We start from the raw sequence: 8,857 nt of genomic DNA, 5'->3' as shown, positions 1-8,857 counted from the left end.
AGTCGGTGGGTCCCGGGGCGGGGGCCAGGGCGTGGTCAGAGGGCGCAGGCGCGTCCGGGCTGGGCTGGGCCCTGGGACCTGGAGAGGCGAGGGGGCCAGCGGCGGGACCTAGGAGGGGGCGTGGTCAGAAGGTGTGGGTGGGGACAGGGGGCGGGGTGAGAGGGAGAGGGACCTAGAGAGCCCCGCGGCCGGGCTCTGCGCGGAGGCCCGTGAGGGGTCGGGGAGGCGGGGCCAGAGGTGGGGCGGGGCCTCGAGGAGGTGTAGGCCGATCCCTGGCCTGGGGGCGGGGCCGAGGCGGGGACGGGGCGTGGTCGGCTGGCGCTGCGCCAGGAGGGGGAGCGGCTTGCGGAACCCTGGAACCTGCAGGCAGCTGGCGCTCCGGGACCAGGGGTTTCCTCCGAGGGAGGCGGTCTTGCTCTTGCATTCCTGTTCTTCCTGGGAGCTAGCACCAGGCAAGAGCGGGGGCGCCTCAGACAGGGAACCTGCCTCCCGGGCTCCCGGACAGTAGACAACAAGGCTGACCCCACAACTCGTCCCTGTTTCCGGCTTTCCGCAGGCCCCGCCCTGGAGCTGTAAGCAGTGACCGTGACGTCCACGCCCTCGTGGGGTCCGCACTGCGAGGGGGGGCGGGAATAACAGAGGAGAACGTAAATGCGGTGTCCTGTGGGAAACAAGCCGGGTGGGGGAGGCAGTGGGTGTCCGGAGTTGGTTACATAGAGTGAATGGGCACGGAAGGGACGCAGGGAGCGAGCCCTGCAAGTGTCTGGGGATGGGGCCGGTTCACAGGCAGTAAGTCCAGCCAGCCTCAGGCCCCGAAGTAGGAGGGGGTTGTGGAGGATGCTTTCCAGAGACCAGCCCCAAAGCTAGAGGGCACAGAGAGGCTGGAGATGAGGTCAGATGCGAGGTGCCTGGGCTGTCTGAGCAGAGGACTGTGGGCACGGGACTGGCGTCCCGCTGCCTTGTGTCTGCGGGGGCGAGGCTGGAGCAGGAGGCAGCGCAGGGGTGCCAGGGCGCTACACCTGGTGGTGCCCTGGAGGGCGGGAAGGGTGGGACTGCTGAAAGGAGGCAGGGGTGGGCAGCTGCTGACCACCTGGGGAGGTGATGTCGCTAGACCCCCAACTGGGACTGCTGTGAGGCTGAGGGCTGCAGGAGTGCAGTGTGAGCTTGCAGTGTCTGGAGATGATGAGATGGTCAAGGGAGCGAGTGAGGGATGGGGGACCAAGCCCCCTGCTGCCCTCCCGGTGGAGAAACCCGGGAGTCCCGGAGGAGCCAGTGAGAAAGACCCAGATGGAGCAGACTGGGGAAGAGGACCCCAGGGGTGAGTGATGTACATTTGGCTGCTGGAGGGATGAGGGTAGTGAGGCCCCTCCGGGGCCATGGCCAGTGCAGTGTGGAGGCATTGTTGGGGTGAAAACAGATTGCTCAAAGGAGGAGGGCAAATATAAGACAACTTTTCAAGGTTGTAGATGGAAGCCACAAATGGGGCTCGGAGGCCAGGAGGAGAAGACAGTTTGCTATTTGGGCTGGAGCCCTGGTGACCTCAGTGGTGCTGATTGGGTACAGGGAAGATGGCTGGGCATGCCTGGACGTGGGTCAAGACACGAACAAGGCCACAGGAAGCAAAGGCGCTGCACAGGCTGCCGTGGCCAGGAGCCAGGAGCCAAATGCGGGCCACTAAGCATCAAAGAGAATAAGAGCGGCAGCAGGTTAAAATACACCAGATGTGTTTAAACCACAAATACATATGCTGCTTAAAAACCCAACATGGTGTTGCTGTAGGGCTCTGAGGAACCAACTTGTCATTTTCAAACCTGGTAGATGATGGGAGAAAACCCATCATCCACCTGGCCTTGTATACAGACCGCATCGCAGGGTAACCAAAGACGTGATGAGGGATCCGTTTTCTTTGTGAATATTCCAGCTAATACATGAAGAAGAAATATAGAGTTAATGGGCTTCCCTGGTGGTGCAGTGGTTAAGAATCCACCTGCCAATGCAGGGGACATGGTTCGAGCCCTGGTCCAGGAAGATCCCACATGCCACAGAGCAACTAAGCCCATGTGCCACAACTACTGAGCCCGTGTGCTGCAGCTACTGAGCCCGCGTGCTGCAACTACTGAAGCCCGTGCACCTAGAGCCCATGCTCCGCAACAAGAGAAGCCACCGCAATGAGAAACCCACACACAGCAAGGAAGAGTAGTCCCCGCTCGCCGCAACTAGAGAGAGCCCGCACACAGCAACAAAGACCCAATGCAGCCAAAAATAAAATAAATAAAAAATTTAAAATACTGCCATTTCACAGTCCTAATGGTAATGCCAACCCAAAAGGGAGATGGTCAGACATGCATGCCTTCTGGTCAAAGGCCGCACCAAAAAGCCGAACCTGAATCCAAGTACAGCCAATGCTCTGTGCTTCACCCCACACCATTCCCCGTGAGCGCCCTCAAGTGGCCAGCACAGTCTGTTCAGTCTCTGTCGCAGGTCTTCTCCAGCAAGTGGCGGGGAGAAGCCCCCGTGACCACACAGGCGAGGAAGAGGCGCTGCCTGGGTCAGCCCCCGACAGTGGGCTGGCAGCGGGGGTGCACCTCTGGAGCCACGTTTTGCACCCCTCCAGCACCGGGAGGAATCAAGTCCCCTTCCTGCAAGCTGCCCTGTTGATGTGCCTCTGTGTCTGGTGTTTCCTCCCTGCCTGTGTCTCACTTCTCACTCTTTCCTGCTTCCTAAAATCATCTCCTGAGAGCAGCTCCTGACCCAGGTCTTTATTTGAGAGCAGCTTCTGACCCAGGCACCCCGGCAGGAGGGAGGCAGCTCGGGAAGCTCGGAAGCTGCCGCGTGAGAGGCTCCGCTTCTTCCAAGAACAACTTGCGAGGGACTGAAAAGATACAGCGAGGGAAACTAGAGATGGAGAAGGAGGTGAGCGTAGACCAATGACTGGTTTGTATCCTGAATCAAACAAACTGAACTAAATTAAACTAAACACACATGCATCAGTTGGAGCGACTGGACGCTGCAGCGATACTTGATGGTCAGTGTTCCAGATGTAATCATGGAATTATGGTTATCTTTATCTTATCCTTATCTTTCAGAGATAGACACTAAAATATCTAGGGATGGAAATGATATGGTGTCTGAGTAATTTCTCAGAATAATTCGGAGGAGTAGAGGTGGGGAGGAATCCGGAGAAAGCAAGATTGGCCACAAGCTGACGTAACTGGAGCTGAGTGATATATTCACGTGTGTTTATTATACAATTCTCTCTCCCTTTGTGTTTGTTTCCATTATAAACACTTTAAGAGTTGCAAGCACATTCACTGCTGGCCCTCTCTGCTCTTTTTCTGAAGTGCTCACCACCTTTGGGCGCAGTACAGACTCTGTCTTCTTCACTCTCCTCTCTGGAAATCAGGCTCCCCTGGGAGGCGGGGGTGCCTTTGTCAGTTTCTTCAGAGCTGTAGACTCTGCACCTGGAGTGGAGCCTGGTCCCGAGGCCACGTCCACGTGCAAATGACAGCCAGAGGCTGAGGCTGGGGCAGCGGAGCAGGAAGGCGGGTGAACACTGAAGGGTGGTCAAGGGCTGGCCCGGCAGACAGATTTAACAGAAGAAAGGTGGGAGGACACAGAGGCAACAGTTGATTAGAGAGTAGCTGAAGTTTCAGATTTAAAGACTAACCGCAGATCCAGACACTAACGTAAAGATAAGAGCATGCTGAAACCCCTGAAGCTGGGGAAGGACAGGGGAGGTCAGCCACCCACCAGCCTCCTCTGGCCAGAGAAGGCACACACTGATGGGAGAACAGCGCCTAGACCGTCAGAAGACACCACGTTGGCAATAGCTGAAGCCTGATTCTGACCAGGTATTCAATCACAAAGAAAGTCTCAGACAATTTGAAAAAAAATTATTTCATACAAACGACACTTTCTGACATCTCTGCAAGTAATATGGAATTAAACAATAAGACAGTTTTCTAAAAATTCTTCTTTGGAAAATTAGAAATACATTTCAAACTAACTTGTGAATTACGTACAGAAACTAATGTGGAAAACTACAAGTCACTGATGAAGGAAATCAAGAAGATCCCAACAAATGGAGAAATATTCCATGTACATGGATAGGGTGACTCAATACTGTCAAGATCTCAGCTCCTCCCAGCTGGATCTATCGATTCAATGCAATCTCAATCAAAATCCCAGCAAATTATTTTGTGGATATGGACAAACTGAATCTAAAGTTTATATGGAGAGGACTTCCCTGGTGGCACAGTGGTTAAGAATCTGCCTGCCAATGCAGGGGACACAGGTTCGAGCCCTGGTCCGGGAAGATCCCACGTACCACGGAGCAACTAAGCCCGTGCGCCACAACTACTGGGCCTACACTCTAGAGCCCGCGAGCCACAACTACTGAGCCCACGCACCACAACTACTGAGCCTACATGCCTAGAGCCTGTGCTCTGCAACAAGAGAAGCCACCGCAATGAGAAGCACGCACACTGCAACGAAGAGTAGCCCCTGCTCGCCGCAACTAGAGAAAGCCTGCACACGGCAACGAAGACCCTACGTCGCAAAAAATGAATAAAAAAAAAATCATCTTAAAAAAAAAAAAGTTTATATGGAGAGACAAAAGGTCCAGAACAGCCAACCTAATATTGAAGGAGAAGAAAAATTTAGAGGACTGAGGTTACCCCACTTCCAGACTCACCATAAAGTTACAGTGATCAAGTTAGTACGGTACTGGTGAAAACAGATAAATAGATCAATGGGAGAGAATAGAGAGCCTAGAAATAGAATCACACAGATTTGGTCAACTGATCTTCAACAAAGGAACAAAGGCAATTCTATGGAGAAAAGACAGTCTTTTCAACAAATGCTACTGGATCAAGTAGACACCCACATGCCAAAACATGTAAAAGTGTAAGGCACAAAACTATAAAACCCGTAGAAGATAACATAGAAGAAAATACAAGTGACCGTGGGTTCGGTGGTGACTTCTTAGATAACACTGAAAATGTAAAAGCCCTGAAGGAAAAAAGTGGATAAACTGGACTTCGTTCAAACTAAAAACTTCTGCTCTGTGAAAGACACTGCTAAGAGAATGAAACGAAAGCCACAGACTGGGGGGAAATTTGCAAAACACGTCTGTTATGCAAAACATGCAAAGAACCATTAAATCTCAACAATAAGAAAATAACCGAAGTTTAAAATGGGCAAAAGACCTCACCAAAGATGATTTACAGATGGCAAACAAACACATGAAAAGATGGTCCACATCATATGTAATCAGGGAAATGCAAATCAAAGCGACATTTTGATACCGCGACATACCTAATGGAATGGCTCAAATCCAGAACACTGACAACACCAAATGTGGAGCGACAGGAACTCTCATCATTTCTGGCGGGAATGCAAAATGGTGCAGCCACATTGGAAGATAGTGTGGCAATTTCCTAGAAAACTAAACGTTCTCTTACCATTAGATCCAACAGCTGTGCTCCTTGGTATTTACCCAAAGGAGCTGAAAATGTATGTCCACACAGAAAGTCACACGTGAATGTTCATAGCAGTTTTACTCATAATTGTCAAAACTTGGAAGCAACCAAAATGTCCCTCAATGGTGAATGGACAAACCGTGGTCTATCCAGACAATGGAATACTGTTCAGCACTAAAAAGAAATGAGCTATCAAGCCACGAAAAGACACGGAGGAACTTTAAATGCATGTTGCTAAGTGAGAGAGGCCAGCGGGAAAGGCTGCACACTGTATGATCCCAACTTTATGACATTCTGGAAAAGGCAAAACTATGGAGATAAAGGAAGGATGAGTGGTTACTAGGGGTCTGGGCGGGAAGGGATGGGCAGGTGGAGCACAGAGGACTTTTAGGGCCAGGAAACTGCTCTGTGTCACACCGTAATGGTGATACGTGTCATCATACGGTTCTCAGACCCATGGAATGTACAACACCAAGGGTGATCCCAATGTCAACCACAGACTTTAGTTAGTAACAGTGTGTTGATACTGGTTCACAATTACAACAAATATACTGATGTTAATAGGGGAGGTGGTATGCGGGGGCTGGGGGAGAGGGGACATGTGGGAACTCTCTGTATTTTGTGACAACTTTTTCTGTAAACCTAAAACTGCTCTAAAAAGTACAGCGTTATTAATTAAAAATCAAATTACTAATAAATGTAATGAAAGAGTACAATACTTATATTCTGAAAACTATGAAACATTTTTGAAGAAAATTAAAGAAGACCTAAATGAATGGAAACACATCCATGTTCATGGATTGGAGACAATATTGTTAAAATATCAATTTTCCAGGACTTCCCTGGTGGTCCAGTGGTTAAGAATCCTCCTCCCAATGCAGGGGATGAGGGTTCAATCCCTGGTAGGGGAACTAAGATCCCACATGTCACGGGGCAACTATGCCTGTGTGCTCTAGAGCCCGCGCCACAACTAGAGAGCCTGTGCACTGCAACTACTGAGCCTGTGTGCTCTGGGGCCTGCGAGCCACAACTAGAGACAAGCCCTTGCGTCACAACGAAAGATCCTGCATGCCCTAATGAAGATCCCGCGTGACGCAGCTAAGATCCGATGCAGCCACCCCAAAATAAAAAGATATCAATGTTCACCCATCTGATCTACAATCCATATCAAAACCCAGCTGGCTTCTTTGCAGAAACTGATGATGTGACCCCAAAATGTGTATGGAAATTCATGGGACTCAGAATAGCCAGAACAATCTAGGAAAAGAACAGGGGCTTCCCTGGTGGCTCAGCGGTTAAGAATCCGCCTGCCAATGCAGGGGACACGGGTTCGAGCCCTGGTCCGGGAAGATCCCACATGCCGCGGAGCAGCTAAGCCTGTGAGGCACAACTACTGAGTGCGCGTGCTGCAAGACTGAAGCCCGTGCGCCTAGAGCCCGTGCTCTGCAACAAGAGAAGACACAGCAATGAGAAGCCCGCGCACCGCAACGAAGAGTAGCCCCCGCTCGCCGCAACTAGAGAAAACAACAAAGACCCAACGCAGCCAATATATATACACGTATATATATACGTGTATATATATATATATATATATATGTGTGTGTATATATATATATATGTATAACTCCCATTTCCTGATTTCAAAATTTACTATAAAGCGACAGTGAACAAGAGAGTGTGGTACTGGCATAAGGACAGACATACAGATCAATGGATTAGAGTTGAGAGTCCAGAAATAAGCCCTCACATTTTTTTTAAATTTTTTTTTTTTTTTTTTTTTGGCGGTATGCAGGCCTCTCCCTGTTGTGGCCTCTCCCCTTGCGGAGCACAGGCTCCGGACGCGCAGGCTCAGTGGCCATGGCTCATGGGCCCAGCCGCTCCACGGCATGTGGGATCTTCCTGGACCGGGGCACGAACCTGTGTCCCCTGCATCGGCAGGCGGACTCTCAACCACTGCGCCACCAGGGAAGCCCAAGCCCTCACATTTATGATCAACTGATTTTCAAGAACGATGCCAAGACAAGTCAATGGAGAAAGCATAGTCTTTTCAAGAAATGGAAAACTGAATATTCATATGCAAAAGAATGCAATTGGACTCCTACCACACACCGTATACGAAAATTAACTCAAATGCACCAAAGGCCTAAATGTAAGAGCTCAAACTTTTAAACTCTTAGAAGAAAACATAGGTATAAATCTTGGATTAGGCATTGTTTCTTAGACATGATACCATAGGTACAAGCAACAAAAGGAAAAATGGATAAATTGAATATCATCAAAACAAAAAACATACGTATTCAAAGGACACCATCAAGAAAGTGAAGAGACAGCTCGAGGAATGGGAGGAAACTTTTGCAAATCATATATCTGATAAGAGTTTCATACCTAGAACACATAAAATATGTAAGAATACAAACAACACATAAACCCTTATAACTCAACAAAAGAAAGACAAACACTCAAAAAATGAACAAATTGGGACTTCCCTGGTGGCGCAGTGGTTAAGAATCCGCCTGCCAATGCAGGGGACACGGGTTCAAGCCCTGGTCCGGGAAGATCCCACATTCCGCGGAACAACTAAGCCCGTGTGCCACAACTACTGAGCCTGCGCTCTAGAGCCCGCGCGCCACAGCTGCTGAGCCCGTGTGCCACAGCTACTGAAGCCCGTGCGCCTAGAGCCCATGCTCCGCAACAAGAGAAGCCACCACAATGAGAAGCCCGTGCATCGTAAGGAAGAGTAGCCCCCACTCGCCGCAACTAGAGAAAGCCCACACGCAGCAACGAAGACCTAACACAGCCAAAAGTAAATAAATTAAATAAATAAATTTTTTAAATGAACAAATTATCTGAATAGATATTTCTCTAAAGAAGATGCACAAATGGCCAATAAGCACATGAAAAGATGCTCAACATCATTAGCCATCAGGGAAGCAAGCGCAAATCAAAACCACAAGATACCACTTCACACCCACTAGGATGGCTAGAATCAAAAAGACAGGCAAAAACAAACGTTGCCAAGGACGGAGATGAATTGGACTCCTCAGGCATTGTTGGTGGGAATGTAAAATGGTGCAGCTGCTTTGGAAGGGTCTGGCAGTTCCTCAGAAAAAATTAAATGTGAAGTTAGCATATAACCCAGCAGTTCCACACCTACAGACCCAAGAGAAACGAAAGCAAATGTCTGCCCCAGACTGGCATATAACTGTCCATAGCAGCATTATTGACAACAGCCTCAAGATGGAAATAACCCAATGTCCATCAACTGATGAATGGATAAACAAAATGTGGTCCATCCATACAATGAAACATTATTTGGCAACAAAAAGAAAGGAAGTACTAACACATGCATAAACATGGATGAACCTTGAAAACGTTAC

The sequence above is a fragment of the Tursiops truncatus genome, chromosome 5, assembly GCF_011762595.2.
Source record: "Tursiops truncatus isolate mTurTru1 chromosome 5, mTurTru1.mat.Y, whole genome shotgun sequence".
Classification (NCBI taxonomy): domain Eukaryota; kingdom Metazoa; phylum Chordata; class Mammalia; order Artiodactyla; family Delphinidae; genus Tursiops; species Tursiops truncatus.
Note: the sequence above shows the minus strand (reverse complement) of the source record.